Source organism: Corvus moneduloides, chromosome 6, assembly GCF_009650955.1.
Source record: "Corvus moneduloides isolate bCorMon1 chromosome 6, bCorMon1.pri, whole genome shotgun sequence".
Lineage (NCBI taxonomy): Eukaryota > Metazoa > Chordata > Aves > Passeriformes > Corvidae > Corvus > Corvus moneduloides.
Genome location: NC_045481.1, coordinates 23,891,250 through 23,910,245, shown reverse-complemented (window position 1 = coordinate 23,910,245; position 18,996 = coordinate 23,891,250). Strand labels below are relative to the sequence as shown.

Below are 18,996 nucleotides of genomic sequence, written 5' to 3'. Positions count from 1 at the left end.
CCAAAAGTATAATTTTATACTTCTTTTTCCTGACAGAGAGGAAAAACAACAGCTCAGCACAGATCTGGCAAAGTTGGTGCATCAAATCATCAGCAATTAGAGGGACAAGTTAGGCGATGCAACCTTCCCCCTGGACCCTGCTAAGTGTCTATACAGGTCACAATAGCTTCCTGGACCTCCCAAAAGAAGGCGTACGTAAAACTTGGCATTTCTGTGCCTGCAGCTATTTGGAGCACAAGCTCCAACTGTCCTGGGTTGCAGTGTATTCTATTACCATCCTCATGAGCTGTTGAAGAGAGGCTGAAGAGAGCCCCTGCCCTGCAAAGGGTGTCATGGGCTGGTGTGAGAGAGGCTGTGGAGTTGCCATGCTGGGGTACGAGCTGGATCCTGGCAGCTGGCCTGACCCTGAGGGATTAGAGACTCCCCCACCTTCCCAGCTCACATGGTGGCACACGCTGCAGCTGGGCCCACGAGGCCCTTTTTTTTTCCTGCCTGCCCTGTTCTCAGTCAAGCGCTTGTTGTCACAGCAGGAGGCTTGGGCAGGGACCCCTCTGCACACATAATGCAAGAGCCATGAGATGCTGGGGGACTCAGTGTCCCCTCTGTCCCCTTGCCAAAGCCACCATTTTCCGGAGCTTCTCCTGTACCTGCCATCTCAGTAGACCTTTCTGGGGGAAAAACCTCTGTTTTTTGGGAATCAGGAACCACTCCAGTATCATCACTTCCCTCATTTATGAGTGTCTTTTTTCCAGACCCATTTCTCCATCATGTGTCTTCCTTTGGCTGAAGCACTGATCCCACTCCTTGGGGTCCATCAGCACATTCATGAGGACCAGGCTGGGAGGAATGCACTGTATGATGGTGTCACGGGGTTGCAGTGTATTCTATTACCATCCTCATGAGCTGTTGAAACCAGGTGGGGCAGTGTTTCCTTGCCTCCTCCCTCGGGACTATCTTCTGTTAATGAGCCCATCAACACCTGGCCTCATGACTCATCCTCCCATTGTGAGATGCTCCACCCAGAAGGAGGAACCAAGCATTCCATCCTGGATATAATCTGAGATTCCCAGAGGACAGGAGCTACATAGCCATCACTGAGCTTTCCAAGGAAGAGCAGACCCCTCTACAGGACCACCGCTTTGACAGAACCACATCCACCACCTCAGGAGGATTGCAGCCACCATCTTATCAGACTGCTACCACACCCTGACTAGCAGGGTGTCAGGTTGTATCCTGACTCTGTCAGTTTGAACCAGTGTTTTCTGCCTTTTTTTTTAAATTTCCCGATTAAATTGTTATTCTGACTCAGTGCCTCCCACTGGTTTGTTTTCAAACTAGTACACATGAGCTGCAGGCAAACGGCACTCTCCAGCAGTTCCCTGTTTATTTGTGGGCATGTTGCATATGCACACTGATTTCACCTGCTCATTCCCATTTAGAGCTGGAGCACTCAGATGACTCACATCAAGGCTGACTAACCATTTCTACTATTAGCGGCCTTCTTAATCACTCATAACTCTTTTGGATGGGGAGTGTGAAGTCCTCCAGATCTGATCTCTAGTCAGGGAAGCAGTGGTTGCTTTGACTGTGCTGTGTTTGGGCAAAAATGGCCCAGGGACTTACGAGTTTAAGTGCCCAAGCCACAGAACCTTTATCCCATTATAAACCAAAACTCTGTGGAAATTAAAGACAAAGACCAAAACAAGAGAGAAACAGGCAATAGAAATCTGTTGGGATCAGACTGATGGAGCAACTTTCAATGATCCACTGAAAATCAATTGCAACAAGGGCTGAGTTGTTACAGGTAAAGAAATGGTGCTGAGAGGGGCTGGGGTGCTGCTTCTGCTGCCTGGAGACCTCCCTGCCGAAGGGACTGCATGATGAATGAGCATGCAAGGGACTGTACAGCTGAGTGCTGCCTCGCTAGGGAAGCCAGGGCCCTGCCTGGGACTGCACATGGTCACATCTTATGGGAGCACACCTGGAGCCCAGCTGCTGGCTACAGAGGTACCTCTTGGAGAGAAAGAGGAGGGGGGCAGGGTCAGATCAGAGGAATCCAGCAGCCATTCAAGTTCAAGATGGAAAAATGTATCTGTTCCTGTGTCTGACATTGGTTGAACTTGACTGGCCACTCCAGCTGTTTCAGACTATGCTGTTGTGCAGGTAGTGCCCTAGCCGGGAAAATGCTCTTCTCCTCCTTGGCACTGTCATAACAAACGCTCAAAAAAAGCTGGGTAAGCAGTGAAGCTGTGCCATTCTCTGAGTTTGAAAAAGCAAAAGCTATAACTATTTCATTAATTATTTTGGCCAATGAGTTGGAAACAACAGCAGGGAATTCACAATCACTCGCCTGTCATTCTGTCTGTACTGTTTGCAAGGATCATGGCCACCGTCTCATTTACTTTGTGCAATGCCGTAACATTGAGGCTGGCCGTGTTCTGGTTTGGTTGTTCCTTACTGCACTGCCCTGGCAAGCAGCAGAAGTAGTTTGAGGGGAAAGCACTGCAGCTCTAAACAGTTATTTCTACAAAAGCCATGAGCTTCTCTAACAGTTAAGTGGAGCAAGGTGGAGAGTGAGATCTTCCTGACCAATCCCTCTGTGCAGCTCTACTCCATGATTATAAAAATAAAGGACTCAGGTTAGAAAGTACTTACAACGTGCATAAGTGTTTTAAATGTTGTGATTCTCCTACATGTGTTCATTACAATGCAATCTGCAGTCACGTATCTGTAGTGTTGCAGTCTCTCCCCGGCCATGCATGAAATTGACTTCAGTAAGAGCTGGGTAACCACTGAAAACAACAGCCAGTCCCTAGGACCAAGAGTTTTGGGCTAGCCTAGAGCAGGCTGCCTTTCCTCCAAGCTCCTGCTTGCCCTGGGCCCCATGGAAAGGTGCACAGCAGCCTGTCAACATCAGGATTTAATAAAACCATTAAGGAAAGTCACAAATTTCAGAACTGTTCAATGTCGCACCTGGTGAACAGCCTCATCCTGGCACTGAGGGTATGTGTACATGAGCACATGTAAGTCTGCTTAACAAGGTGCAAGCATACGATGTACCTGGGTGGGAATCACCCTGGGCCCAGGAGCAGCTGTGCCCAAGCCAGGAGCCTTGAGAGTGACCAAGACAAGAGGCTGTGTGTGGAGATGCTCTGGCACAGCTCCATGCTGCCAGGCAGGAGTCAGCTGCCAGGCAGAGCAAGCCACATCTGTCCCTGCATGTCTGTGTAGACACACACTGAGTAACTATGGCTGCTTCCCAGAGCAAGTTTCTAGGCTTCACTATGTTTTTATTTGTCTTGCAAGGGAGAGAGCAAGAGTTCTGATAAATGAAGAGAAAGGGCAGCTTGCTTTGCAGGAGATTTATGTGACAGTCTCTCTCTCTCTCCCAAGAAATCCTTTGTGCTGTTGCTCACGGTTGTCATCCTAGACAGCTGTAGACAGGGTGCACTGACTTGGGGAGCCAGCGGATGAGCACATTGTCACCGCCCCTGCGCTCAAACCAGCAGCGTTCACCAGCTGAGTCTGGGTGCTACTGAAAGACACACTGTGCTGGTTTGTTCCCCGTGTTGCTCCAGTGACCTGAGCTACCCTTTGCAACTCAGGTGGCTTTGGGAGACCCTTGTATGTATTCAGGAAACCCTATGCATCACTGTCAGTGCCTGTGAGCATGGCTGCTACACAATCCCTGTGTGTCTCAGTCCCTCACCCACTGTGGGTGCTGAAAAATCTGCCAGGTCTGTTGGTAGGGTCACAATGCTGGATGGGGACAACACTGCTAAGGGAACAGAGGGCACAGACGGCCCTGGGCCAGCGGCTGTGCACATGAAGGCAGCAGTGGGTGCAGGACGTGCTGCCCAGTGTGCCGAGGCTGTGGTGGGCAGCAAGCAGGGACCATATGGAAGGTGCTGCCAAATGAGGCCATTGAAGCAAAGGCTGCAAATGAGTTTAGTAGACAGACATTTTGAGGAGGGGGAAGCAGAGGGAGTGGAGAAGAGCAGGAGAAAGGGAGAGCTCAACATCACAACCAAGAGGGGCCTGCCAGGGCCACACAGGCTTGGTGGACAGTGCTCCATTTCTCCTCACACCACACCTTCTCCCAGTGCCTTAACTTTTAAGATCCCTCAAAGGAAAGAGGGGACCAAGGTGTCATGGCCCCTTCTTTGTTTTTAATTACTTCCCATTTTAATCTCGATTTGCATGTCGATCTCTCAGAACTGGGCCAGGGACTCTACAAAGCCCTTGTCAGCAACTCCCCCAATAATAAACAGGAAAAGGCTTAAGGGCAAAATCACTTGCATGTTAATGAGACTGTTTGCTGGAGTCAAGAGAGAAAACAGCAAACAAACAAATGGACTGAATTCCAGCGGCAGCTGTTTGCTCCTTAATCTCGGCTTGTCAGAGCTGCCCTTTGATGGGACACAATCTACACAAACGATTGTGCTAAATCTTCTAATCTACGTCCTCATTATTACATCCCTTCTTACGCATGTAAATCAGGGACAAACTCATTTTAATATTTAGATAGATTATGGAAGGGAAGGGGAGGGGATTGGAGGGGAAAGGAGCTGCTGGTGGTGTCTGCTCCTGCCGGTTAGGAGGGGTGTTAATGAGGAGCACAGGGAAGGGAGCTGTCTGCATAGATCCCAGGGCAGCAGCAGGAGGAGGAGCACCTGTTGTCAAGGCAAAATGGGGAGTCTAAAGGGGCGAGGACCCTGACACTGGGATTCTGGAGAAGACCATGGGCATGGGGAAGCATTGGCAAGGTGATGGAACAGGGCATTGAGGAGGACCTCACCCTGGCATTCCCCAAGCCCTCTACCCATGCACTCAGCCTCTGGCTTTGTTGAAGTGGGATGCTGGAGGAAAGTTTGGTGTTGTACATGGGGGCTTGGTGGTGGCATAGTGAGAGATGACAGGGCCTCACTGTGGGGGCACACCAGGGCCCTGACATTGTCCCTGGGTACCTTGCAGTGCAGGGCCTCCTTACAGCACAGCATTGTGGTCTCCCACCCCTCTTCAACCTGCCCTCACTGTTAGTGAGCTGAGGATCAGATCAACCACCAGGCTGGAGAAGCAGGCTAACACCTAACTGTAGAATTCAAGGATGCAGCCTCACTGCCTCCACACAAATGTCATTAGAGCTGTGGTTATGGTCTTTAATAATGCTAAAAATAATTGCTTTTGCAACAAACACAGCTGTGGGGAAAAGGGCTCTCCTGCATTTCCCTGCCTCTCGCATCTCCTAATCCAATTGTCAACCTACAACCTGCCCCTTAACCTTCTTCTTCAACTGCAGCAAAGGCGTGATACACCAGCCTTATTTCTCTGAGCCCCTCATCCTCTTCTGCTCCAGGAGGGGCAGTCTTACTATAAAATAGGGAAAAAAAAGTTTAAAACAACCTGGTTAATTCACAAATTTGCCATTGACCTCACACCTTTGAAGGAAAGGTGCAGAAGGTGAGAAGCTTGGTGCACAAAAGGTGAGTACAAAGAACAGCAGAGGCAAGCAGGAATATAATCAAAAAGGCCAAGCATAAAATAAGTTTGTAAGTAGCAGGATAATCAAAGGGAACAAGAAATCATTCTGTAAATTCATTAGTAGCAAGAGGAAGACTAAGCAAAATATTGGATCTCTGCTCAACAGGGAGTGAAAATTATTGACGGAGGATAATATTAGAGAAACTAATAACAGTGATAAAGAAGTAAAATCTTGGCATAGAATAAAAAAAGTGTATGGGAGAGGTAATGTTATTGAGTTAGATGCATTCAGATTTATTTGGCATAACGAGCTTCATTGAAGGTGCTTAGAAATCTGGCTACAGCAGAGTCAGTAGTGGCTGTCTTCCAGAACCTGTAGAGATGTGGTGGAGTACAGGAAAATCACAGGCATTGCTCTTACAAAAGTGAAGGAAAGGGTGATGTGTAATTATAGACCAATCAGCTTAATTCCCTTTCCCATTAAAATTCTGGAATAAATCACCTAGTTATCTCTAAATATCAAAGGCTAAAATGAGACAGTCAATTGTTTTCAGTGTAAATTTGTCAAGGATCAGTCCCTTCCAGTCAATCTAATTTCTTGCTGTAGCAAGGCAACAGGTCTTGTAGATAAAGAAGGAACAGAAGACATTGAGTATCTTTACTTCCATAAGTTGTTTAGGCTCCATTTCAAAAGCTATCCTTATGAGTAAACTAGGGAAAAATAAATTAGCAGAAACTAACGTTAGATAGATGAAAAACTAGTTGAAAAACTGTGCTCAGCAAATAGTCCTCGGTGGTTTACTATCAAAATAAAGGATGTATTGAGAATAGCTCCATGAAGATCTGTTCTGGGTCTCGTTCTGCTCACTGATTAAACTAACAACATGGATGACAAAAGAGGGAGTGGGGACATCAGGAAGACACAGACCTGGAAGGCTCTTTAAGTACACTGAAGGACAGACTTAGCATTCAAAATCATCTTGGCAATTTCGGAAAGTGGTTGAAAAAATGTAGCTGCAAATCAGTAAGAAACCATGCAAAGAATCTCAGTGATGCAGAAAGAATGAAATGCATAAATAGGGGTTGGAAAACAACTTGTTATGCAGCAATTCTTCCAAAAAAGCAGTAGGGGTTAGAAGGGATTACAAGCACTGTCAAAAACAGTATAGTGTTGCAAATAAATCAAACCTCCTACTGTAAGGAATGGATAAGACTACAGCTGTCGAGACGTCTGGAAATTACCTTTCCTTGTATTCAGCATGGGTGAGACTTTAGTTGTATTGAGCCCAGTTTTGGAATTGCCCTTCTAAGTGGACTCATTGCAGAGTGCCTAATGAAGGACACTAATGATCACAGATCTGACACATGTCCTGCAAGGAAAACCTGGAAGAAGTGGTGCTGTGTAACTTGAAGAGGGAAGACAGGGAGACGATAAAAGAAAATCCCCAGGCAAGAAAGTTGTATAGGAAGAAGGAAAAAAGCTGCCCTCTGTGCCCATGGCATAGGAAGTTGTAGTAAGAAAGATCTGTTAGACATCAGGAGAAAAATTAAGAAAAATGAGCAGGGGGAGCAAAACAGACTGCAAGGGAGATACTGGAAGAGATTGCTTAGATGCTTGTCCCTCTGTCAAGAATGAGATGGGTATAACTGGTCATGACACAGGGCAGAACGGAGGAAGAGATGGCTTCTCTGGGTTCCCACTAGTCCTAATTTTCTAACAATCCATCTCCTCATTTCTGACATCCACAATCTAACCTTCAGCGGTGTTTGAGATGCAAGTACGCAGAGAGAGATGAGACATAAGGAAGTGACACTGGTTCACAGAACACATCACTGCTCTCCTCGCTCACACCCCACTGTATTCTTACTAACCAGGAATGATGACAGGATGGAGACCTGAAAAATGATGGAAACCCAAGAGCTGACCGAACTCTGGACATGGACAAAGTATTGGCCCTTACCATCTTCTGGGGTCTGGCTGAAGGAAAAGGGCAGGGGTGTGCCACCCAGATCACTGCCATGTGAGCCCATGACTGACTGAGCATTGCTGTGAGAGTTAAAGGAGTGGTGTGAGCATCTGCTTCCCTATCGCCACCAGAAAACCAACCTGACTGCTGGGACCGCTCCTCCCTGCTAGGAAAGCTAGATCAAGTGATGCCTTGAAGACTTAGAATAAACTGTCTATATACCCTAATAGAAATATCTATTTCTGCAACATTTCCTTGGGGAAATCTGGGGAGGTTGTAAATGTATGAGGTTGGCATGAGTATCTACCACAAGTAATGGAATTTCAAGTAAAGGCTGGAAATTTTTTCCTTTACCCTTTCTCTCTATTCCCAGCTATTTTCAGTCTGTATTATTGTACTTCATCACCTTCTTTCCTTGACCCCATGCATTCTTAATAACAGAATAGAAATATAGGACCATTTATGTTGGAAAAGACCTTTAATAACATTGAGTCCAACCATTTACCCAGAACTAAACCATGCCCCTAAAACCCACATCTACATGTCTTATAAATACCTCCAGGGGTATACTCAACCCCTTCCCTGGGCACCCTGTTCCAATGCTTGACAACCCTTTCCATGAAGAAATTTTTACTAACATCCAATCTAAACCTTCCCTGGCACAACCTGAGGCCATTTCCCCTTGTTACTTCGGAGAAGAGACTGAACATCACCTGGCTACAACCTCCTTTCAGGTAGTTGTAGAGGAGTAAGTTCCCTCCCGAGTCGCTTTTTCCCCAGGCTAAACACCCCCAGTTCCCTCAGGTGCTCCTCACAAGACTTGTGCTCCAGACCCTTCATGAGCTCCACCACCCTCCTCTGGACATGCTCCAGCCCTTCAATGTCTTTCTTGTAGTGAGGGGCCCAGAACTGAATACAAGATTCAAGGTGTAGCCTCACCAGTGCCACGACCAGGAGACGATCACTGCCCTGGTCCTGCTGGACACACTATTTCTGATACAAACCAGGATGCTTGTATCGTACACTTGTATCACACTTCATGCTCCCCACACCCTTGTCTGTCTGAGGAGCACAAACCCTTTTATTTGAGATCAGGGACAGACCATGAGAGGATAATGGTCCCTTGGCCAGATGGGCCTTGGACTTATATCCACTATATCTGAGATTAAAGGTGGACACATTCTCAGGATCCATCTTTTGAGTCACTACGAGCAGCTCGCCATTGTGTTCTAGACATCGTGCTGATTCTCATGTTGCATTGTCTGCCAAGCCAGGATATTAGGTCTGGTCTTCAAAGCTCTCTCAGAGTCGATTATGTCTGAGTCTGCATTTTCATCACAGCCCACCTGCTCCATTGGGAAAATACAGTTGACTAAGTCTATGATGAAGTGAGGGAAACTGGAGATGAAATGGAGATAAATGTCAATGAGGTTTGGCTACTGAATAAGTTTGCAAAGGAAATACACTACCCCAGACTGGATAAGTTTAGGACACACAGCAGCGCTCCCTTTCTTATGAAGCTTTTCTACCATAACAGAAAAGAGGGCTTAATATTATAAAATATGATTAAAACAAACAAGAAAATGCAATAGTCTCTTCTTAACAGACTGTATCACCAGTTACCAAACTAGTTTAATGGTCATAAGGAAAACTGGTTTGAAACCCTAAGACATTTAGCAGCCCCCAATATACTTAAGGGAAGGCAACATCAGAAAAGACACAGAACATGCAGAAGATTGCAGGAAAAAATGTCACAGAGGTTGAGATGGGACATGGTACGTTACATAGGAGTTTCCTGCCTTCACTGGGATTTATATGAGCCAAGCAGGCAGGATGCAAGGAGTCAGCAGCATTGCACAGCTCCTGTGTCTGGCCGTGGTGGCTACCACCAGCAAGAGGGCAAATGTCTGAGAGTGAAAACGTCTAATCTATTAAATGTTCCCCATGAAAGGGCTCCTACAGTCCTACCAGTTACTCTGGGGAAATGTCTACAGTTTAAAGTCATCCATCCCCTCTCAATACTCACCTTTATCCTGTGTATAGGTGATCTGTGATCTGCCTTTCACTTAGTAACTAGTACTCCTCTTCCTGGTGCTAGCCCAAGTCTTAGTCTTCCTCATCAGATTTTGCGCCTTTCTGGTAGCTGAAGGATTACTACTCCTCTTTCTTCTGTTATCACTTAAGTCAGACACATCTCTGCATGGCTCACAGACCAAAAGCACAAGTTCCCAGGCATTTTCTTTCCTCTTTTCTACACTCTGTTCCATTTATCAGTATTTCCTCAAAAAACAAAAGTGCAAAACCGCTCAGAAAATTTGAGTTTTAACATTGGAGAAATACGACATTAACAGGCTGCTCCACAATGTCGTGTTTCTGATCGTGGAGCTGTCTCAATCCTTTTTAGAGCTTTGTCATATTGCAAATATACATTGTGATCATACCAAACTATTATGCTCAGCTGTTCTCACTGTCCTACTGTCTGTCTCTGAGGCACATTTTTTGGCTCTGGGATTTTTCCCTTATAACAGTTTGCTGAGTTGACTCCCACCTATGTTCTCCATGCTCCAGCTCTCTGGTTCTCTTCCACTGATGGGCAGAAATTCTCCCAAATCAGTATCCTGCAAATGGCATTAATAGACACCTTGATCAGCTTTCTTCATTTTTTATGACGACTTGAAGAAGGACCGATTTAAATCCTCCTTGCTGGAAACTTTTGTCCCAACCTTATGGTTGCAGTCAGTCATATGGCTGCATTCTCATTATCACTGATAACTCCTATCTGAAAATTCACAATAATTCTTCCAGTGGCAGTTTCATATTTTGCTAATTAGAGCCTCAAGAACAGACCTGAAAAGGGAATTTTTTAATCAACAAAAAACCCCCTGCAGAGCTGAACAAAGCCCAGTGTATTTCTGACACTGGGCAAGAAGGTCACTTGAACCAGTTTAATTTCATTTGCATTGTATTCTTGGCAATTCGACCTGAATTTATTTTGACAAACAAATCTTGTGAGTAGTCTTCCCACACACTGAATGCATCTGTGGTGTTCCCTTCCTCCAACAGTTCCATAATACTAAGACAATTCAGTATGCACAGCAAAATTCCTCCTGTTATGATAAAGTGATGGAAATTAGATTTGTGCTATAGCAATTGAGTTTAGCATTCTTTCCCCCTTTGGAAGATAAATTTATCTATCATGTTTCTTTCTTCAGCACCTAGGTCTGTGGCATCCAAATGCAGTAGAAAAGTAATATAGCCACAGCCCAGAACAAGAACTTCATTTTAATATTCCCTTGTTCTGAGGCAGAGGAATATGCAGTTGTGCTGTTCCATTACTGCAAAAGCAGAGTAATGCCTCTCCTCCCTTATAGTGGGATCCATCTTACTTAACTTTAGATGCCCACAGCTGAGCTAGTCCTGGGCTACTTTTGTAGTCAGTATCTCATCAACAAAGTCAATGGAGATGCAATTCCCCTAATCCAGTTTATTTTACCTGTATCAAGTTACGGTAAACCATGTCATAGGCTCTACTGATCCTATTGATCAGAGTCCTCTGGCTACAATGGGAACATGCCCAAAGTAGACTCCCTACCCTGTAGGTATTCATGCTGGATCTGATGTATCCCACTGCCACATTGTGTTCTCTCTGGACAGTATTTGACTCCATTTCTCCATTTGCTCATTCTGACAGTTCCCATATAGATGACAATAAGCCAGAATCTTGGGGCTGTTCTTTCATATTGTTGCTACCACAATGCTTTAGTCCAGTTCCTCTCTGGTACTTGGCTACTGCCTTTGATCATGGAACCTCTCTTTGAAGTTTACCTACATAAGTTTTTCCTGATTCCAAAACTCAGAGTTTGGGACAAGCAATGAAAGACTGGACTACGTCTGTCAAAGACCAGAGAGGCATTTTTGAGTAGCCTCCAGGGCTCCAATCAGGCCTGCACAAGTACTAGGCTTGGCAGCTAGCTGATGTTCTGAGTTGGAGTAGCTCTTTTACTGCTGCACTCACCCTATGGTCAGGTCAGTGCAGCTCTGGGGTATCCCACTGTAAATCATGAAAAGATGTGGGTTGGAAACAACCTTTCCCTGGGAGGCAAAGGGCACCTTTGGGTGCTGATTTGGTCACTGTTTTCAGCCTTCGGAGAAATGATGTTCAATACAGGTTGGTCCCTCAGGTAAAGTGAGACAGGTCAGGCTTGATGGCCTCTTGTATGTGTGTTAATATCCAACACACAATACCCAAATATTCCTAGCATCCTCCCTCACACCTGAGTCCTCCCAGGGAGCAAGGGCAGCTTTTGGAGACTCCTCATTAGGTCACCGGCCTTGGGAGCTGAAATCTCCCCTCCCCCACCTTTGTACACAACTGTTCCTCATTTACATAAATTATCTCTATTCAATTAACTGTCCAGATGTCCGAATTGTGCCACCAATGATCTGTGAATGAATTAAAAATGGAATATAATTTAATAATAACTGATTAGAAGGAGATTAGTTGTTATATAAAAAGCAAAAACCAAGAGACAGCTAGTTGCCCTTAATCCGAGCCAATCCACAGTAATTATAGAAATACAGTCTCGCTTGCTCTCCTTCCCATTTCTCTTCTTCTCCCCCCACATTTTCTCTTTTTCTCCTTTTCCCTTTTCCCTCTGTCCTTTCTTTCCTCTCTCTCTCTCTCTCCCCCCTTTTCCTTTTTTGTTTCTTGGTCTCCATCCCTCCTGTGCCTTCTCTCCACTTTCTCCTCCTGATTATAACTACCTACGTCAACAGAGTCAAAGCCCCTCCGGCTGCTGATACACCCATGTAGCTGGGGATGTCCTGGCAGGTCCAACCAGCAATAGCTTTCAGCTGCATTAACATCCTGCCTTTCAAGCCATGTTAATGATGGTGTCTTTATGCTCTCACTTTTCTGTTAAACATTTCTGAAATCACTGCTTTTTCCCTAGGTTCCTAAGGCAGGCTCTTTAAAGGTTTCCCTCTTGTCTTTTGAAGTTGTGCAGAGCAATTTCTACACTGTCCTGGGTGTTTTAAAATCATATGCAGCACAGAGGCTCTGCTCCTCCTCTTGCACCAGGAAGAACCAGCAGCAAGTCCCTGAGCCCCTGTGGTGTCTCTTCTGAAAAAGAGCACCCAGACTTTTCCAGGAAATTTGCCATGGGTTTTTTTTAGTGCTGTTTTCTCCTCGCGCAAGCATACAGCCAAAATACCCCCGAGCCAGGCTGAGATAGTGCCAAACTTAGTTTTGGAGGCAGAAAAAACTGGAGAGAAAAATACAGCACCTTGTTACCTGAATGCTCCATGGGGATACCCCACCTTTTCTAACAGAGCTCCCTCCCTCCCTCCTAGCTGCCACCCACCTATGTCAGCTGGGACTCCTGGTGCAAACCTCCACCACTCCCTGTGATTTGCAATGCCATGAAGCTGAATAACTAAAAACTATTATTAGTTTATTTTTATTCCTCTTGTAAATTAAAACAAGAAAAAAGATAATTTGTTGATGTTAGTGGACAATTGATTTCAGGTAATTTCATAACATGATTTGGAAACTTTCAGCCAGTAACAACCTAAGTCAGATTTACCCACTAGTTCAACATGGGGCTTGCAGACGTGGACAGTGATGATTAGGGATATTGCTTACAGACACACTCTTACAAGAAAAATGAAGCTGAAAACAGACATATTCACTGTCATAGACTCATCTCCCTGTACTAAGATACCAGATATTTAAAACCTCCAATGTCTTGGCTTGCTATGTGAATGCAGTCTTTCTGAATTAAAAGCTCTGCTCTCCCTTCATACATCACCCTTAAGAGCAGTGCTCACAGCAGCCCTTTTTGCCTCTTCTAAGCACTAAGCCATCTGCAGTTGGTTGGCTCTACCAAGGTGGAGCAGAAATCAGAGAGACTGAATGTCTAAGACCCAGAGAGCAAACCTACATGATGTAATACTACACAGACCATTTTGATGAGCTCACTGATAACACTGTGATGGTAGCTGGTAGTTATTTTACCCTTTAATGCACCTTTTAGTTCATTAAAATGGAAGGGTATTTGTAGACATAAAGGATGTAGTTCATGCTACAGCTTCACCAAGAACCAGCAAATGTTTCCCAAAATAAGTTTTGAGAATGTTAGCGTCAAAAACCCAACCATTTCAAAAGCAGTAGAAATTAATTACTACAAAATGTGTAAAGTTTTGAATTCCCAATCATTCAACCCTTTTCATTAGCACAAATTAAAATGTGAAGATTTATTTCATCATTCCAGTAACATGCTGTTTGGGTCAACTTCTTGTTTTTACTGTGGAAACACCATCCTGACCTTCAAAAATATTTATGAAGGTTTATTCTTGTAAACAAGTTTGTGTAAGTGCTGGAAGCACACAGTATTTTCTCCCTGTTTAGTTGGTCACTCCAGAATGGACCGCCAGTTCCAAAGGAATCTGATCAAGAGCTAATTAAGGTAACGTCTCATTTACAGGTCACTGCAACTAAAATTGTTCATTAACTGTAATTTCTGTGTTGTTGCTAAACGTTATGATGCTGCCTTGCAGCTCACTATATTTGTGCTTTTCACAAAGACCTCTAAGAATCGTGAGAGTACATGAAAATTCCAGCTTTTATTAAAAAGCACTGCTGGTGCAAAAGGTTTGACAACACCAACTGGAGCCATTTCAATGCAGAAAAAACTGAAAGAAGTTTAATACATTATTGAAAGCCTTTTACAATTTTCAACCTAATGTATTTATTTTTTATGGACTTAATTAAAAAACTTTGTACTCTTGGGCTTCTGCAGTGAGCATTTTTATATTTTGATAATTAAAATGTTATTGCTCTGTGGCTAGAAGATGCATTCAGCAGACTTTGAAGACTTTTTACATATGATTTGACTTTGATAGTCCTATTTTTCTGAGTAACATTTTACTCACAAGTAGTTAAATTGGCTTCTATGAGTATTATTCAATATGATAATGTGAGGAGAGGTAGCAAATCTGTCCCCTAGGTTAATGCAAGACAAGCCATCGTTACTGAAGGTATATTAATGATTTCTGGTTTGAAAAAAGTGTTTTGTTCTGTTTTATAAATCCATCTCTGAAGCCCACATGAAAACATTTTGCGCTTTGGTATTTCTGTTGCAGAGATTCAGAGCTAAAGGGATTACTGAAATGCTTTTTTACTGTTAATTTTCCCAGGTTTAGATTTATGTTAGAGGATGTGTCAGCTGGAAGCATGATCAAACCCTTAACACACATTACCTTTTTATTCTTCCTCTTTTTGCACTATTTCCATCAGGGGTTTGGTATCTGCTTTTCTAGTGGTCATTATCCTCTGGAACAGCCTTAGTTTGAAGTTGGTTTTCTTGATGATCGTTATGGAGATCTTCAGGAAAAGGATATGCATTTACAACCAACCTAAGAACAAATTGCAATGTTTAGTTTCATCTTTTAGTCTGGGTTTTGTTAAGAGTCTGAAAACAAAGGGCAGTGCCATGGCATGAGCAGAAGGACCAGGAGCACTGCAGCCCAGTCCTAAAGTAATCAGATGGCAGTGGGTTTTATCACACCAAAGCCAAGTGACTTCTCCAGACCACCCCATGTGCAGGATCTTCTCCAGCTGATACTCCTGCATGCCACCTGTGAGGGGCAGTGGCACCACCCTGTGCCACTGGCTTTTCCCAACCTCATCCCTGGGCAGCAAGCACTGCTTTCTTTCCAGGGCCTGTAAACACCACAGTTCAGTTCAGAGTGCTTCCTTATCTCTTTAACCTGTTCACATCTAACAAATGTGCATGGCTCATTTCCCTGGGCTCCACCTCTGCAAGGCAAACCAAGCCCCTGGCAGGTGGCTGAGAGTCAGCTTTGCCCGTGCTGTACCACACAAAACCAGCAGCATTGACAGAGGCTTCTCCCATTCCAGACTGTCAAAATGCTCTTTAAAGTCACCTAAGTTCAACTGTAAAGTGCTTGGGGAGTGAGACTGTGGCATTTTCAGGACTCTGTGCTGATCTGAAGGTAGGCTCCTCAGCTCCACACAAAGATGAAGGCAGAGACGTGTTGCTAAACAGAGGCTATTTTGCAACAGAACAGGACAAGTCTTCCAACAAAATGGGATGAATATTGGAAAATATGCAAGGATGCAAGATGAGAAAGAGGCCCAGGAGAGTTCATAAACAATGGACCTATCGCAAGAAACCCAAAGCTGGGATACACATGAGATATCACAGCTACTAATACAGACTCCGAGGAAACAAAGGGCACCCTGGGCTCATTTTGCTTCCTCTGTCCTTTGGTTCACCAAGGGGGAAGCAAAAGAATGATGGATTCCAGTGGTTCAAACCAAAGTGGTGTAAGTGACACCTGCTGGCAGATGCCTGGCCACCAGAGCACAGTCTTCCTCCTTGCTGTGGGAGCAAGGGTGGCATGGGATTACCATGGGTCACACTGAGCCTCCACACAGCCCCAGACTCATAGAGTACCCTGAGTTGGAAGGGACCCACAAGGATCACCACAGTCCAACTCCTGGGTTGGGAATGTCATCTGTTTAGATCCAACTAGGGTCTCCCAGAGAGGAGAACCTTTTGCCTCCATCCCTTCACCCTGATTCCCCATTACTGCATTCAGTGGTGGCTCCATGGATTTTTTTTAGACATTTCATGACTCTGACTGCCCTGCAGTTAGGTTATTAATTCATTAGGGCACACCGGGAGGCACTAAAAACAAGTGCTGAAGACTTGGCACCTCTACTGTAGATGTTTGGGGCAATTTCTTTGGCTTAGCTCTTCTCTGGAGTGAGGATCCATCAGCAGCTGGAGAGTGTTGGGAGTGGGGGCATGAACCACATCATCTTGCAATCCTGTTTCATCTGCAAGGACACCCGGTTGAGCCTCCTGTGACCCCCGTGCAACACAGAGAGCAGCAACTGAGGTGAGTGGAATTTGCATCTGGAGGGCACCCTGGATCCAAAAGCCACATTCAGTGTAGACAGACTCATCAGTCATCAATCCTAACCTGAGCCAAGACTGCAAGGTTTGTCCGTGGGGAAGTATGTATTTTAGAAGGTCTAAGTGGGAAAGACCATTCCTCAGGTAAACAGTTTTAATGCTGGAATATTAGACATGGCTGTAAGTCAGATTCTCTCATACTGTGGGAAATTCTAGTATTTTAAAGCATTTTCTCTCCATGGAGAATTAACGTTGTAATCTTAAAATGCTGTTCTTGCAACTGATTCTTTTTTTTTAACTAGTCTTACAGGTCATCAGCAACAGCTGACAGCAAACAATGCCTGCACTATACAGACACTGTGATTGACAATGGAGGTAGTGATTCCTATTTTATATTTTTAAATCATTAAGGTCATCAGAAACTTCATGGCACATGAAATATTTCACACTCTTGGCAGCATGAAGATTCTCTGCTGTGTTATAACAAAAGGATTTTCCATTAATTTAGTATTTACTCAGTACTATGTAGCAAATGTACTTAACAGTTTGAAAATTAAAATGAAAATAGATTTAAACAATTTTTCATGCTATAATGTGATAGTAGTAGAATAATATAAAATGAAAATGCATAAATTAACATAAGAAAATATATTTCAGAACAATTTTGTAAAACAAACTGTTTCAAAATATATTGCTCTAGGGATTTCTGTAAGCGACTATATATTTTTCTGTCAAAAGCCCAAATACTTCCATCCAAAGAGGTTTTTTTTCAACAAGAAGCTGTTTTAAAAATGTCTTGCCTAGTCTACTAATTATCCTCACTGTGAAAAATTCAGGCCTTATATTAATACTTATATTTAATTAAATTAATTATGAATTAGTTAGCTTGACCTTCTAGTGCTAAATCCTGTTATGCCTTTGTCTAACAAATTAAAGAACCTTCCATCCTTTGAAAGTGTCTCTCCTAACTGCTTTCAGAGGGTGACCGAGCCACCTTTAGATTTTCCCTCCTGAAGCTGAATAGATCAAGCTTCTTAATTCTCACTGTATGACAGGTTTTCCAGCTCATGGGTTGTTCATGAAGCTCTTATCTGAGTAATTTCCAGTTCTTTGGTGTTTTGGGTTTTTTTTAAATGTAGATACCAGAAGTGGATACAGTATGAATCTGTTATGGTCTTGAGCTGCCAAGACCATCCTCATCCTGCTAGGTAGTATTTTCTTGCCGATAGATCCAGAAATGGCATAGCTCTGATAGAGCAGATTACACCAAAAATCCATGCTTAGTTTTTATTATCTGTTACATCTCCTCCATCCTCCTCAGAGCCACTGCTTCCCATGACAGCAGCGTGTGACCTTCATTTTCTGTTCTGAGATATACAGTCTTGCATTTGGCTATATTAAAATCACATATTGTTCAAATGAGCAGAGCCTGCCAAGTGATCCAGATTGCTCAGTATAACTGACCTACTCCCATCATTATTTATCACTCCACCAATTTTTATGTCAACTAGAAATCATTACCAGCATTGATTCCATATTTTCTTCTGAGTCACCACAAAGATATTGCACGGTATGGACCAAGAACTGATCTCTAGACAGCACATCTTCAAAATTTCTCAGGCAGTGGGTGATTCCCCAGTGAATTTGTCAGAACCACTAATTAGTCAGCTTTTAATTCATTTAACACGTGTAATTCCGATTCCACCTCAAGGTAATTTTTTACCAAGAAAGTGACGGGGTGCCAAGTGAAGTGCTAGCCCGGCACCCAAACGCACTGTGACAGCGGCGGCCTCCACACTGCTCTATTTTTCCCTCCCCCGCAAACCAAGTCACACTCCAAATGACGTTCCCCATTGAGCACCCATCCCCTGGAATTATTGGAGCCGTGGATTTGGGCACTTCATACGGCGCCGTGCGCAGCGGCCCCCGGCGCTGGTGCGGCTCGGCCGGGGCTGCCCCCGCGGGAAGGCGCTGGCCCGGGGCGGCGGGAGCCCGGCTGCGCGGGGCGGCCCCGGGCCACCGGGGGTCCCCGTGCCTGCGAGCCCTCCGCGGCCGGCGGCGGAGCTGCCGCCTGTAATTAGCGGCATTAGCGGAAGGAAAGTTGCCTGCTCTGATCTCCCATCCCGAGGCCACAAGGTCCCCGGGCTCCTCCATCCCTCCCCAGCCCTTCCCTTTCCTTTGCTCATTGCTCTATTGCAGGCCAGGGCGGCCGCCCCCTTCTCCCCTTCCCTCCCTGCCAGCCGGGGGAGGCTCGCGCTTGTATTTACCAGCAAATGATTAATTGTTGCTCGGCGCTGGCTGCTAATGCTGCTAATCCGGGCGGCTGCGTGTTCGGCCGCTCGCCCGGTGCCAGGCCCCGCGGGCGGAGGGGGCCGGGCTGCGCCCCCGCCTGTAATTACTCCCCAGACAAATCTCTGCAAACAGAGGAGCGGGGAAATCTCTGCCCATATTGCAAGGGGCTGCGGCCCCCACCCGCGGAATAATTTTGAGACTCAAATCCCAGCAAAGACCTGCTACAAATTGCTGCAAATTAAGCTGATTTTGCCCCGAATGAGGGATTTTCTGCTGCAGATCAGCCCTTCCCGGAGCTGATGAGGTGGGGA

The 18,996-nt window shown here is 44.9% G+C and overlaps 1 long non-coding RNA gene across 8 annotated transcripts in view; it reads right to left on the bottom strand.

Annotated features, from left to right (window-relative positions):
* LOC116445116 overlaps positions 1 to 18,763 on the bottom strand; it is a 55,678-nt gene extending 36,915 nt beyond the window's left edge. For 5 of the 8 annotated variants that reach the window (XR_004240654.1, XR_004240656.1, XR_004240657.1 and 2 more), the window contains exons 1-3: positions 18,661 to 18,763; positions 14,709 to 14,864; positions 9,475 to 10,066 (exon numbers count right to left, since the gene is read on the bottom strand). This is a non-coding gene — a long non-coding RNA (uncharacterized LOC116445116). The remainder of the gene's footprint in view (positions 1 to 9,474; positions 10,067 to 14,708; positions 14,865 to 18,660) is intronic. The other 3 variants (XR_004240655.1, XR_004240653.1, XR_004240651.1) reach the window with 2 other exon arrangements.
* Positions 18,764 to 18,996: the final 233 nt, after the last annotated feature.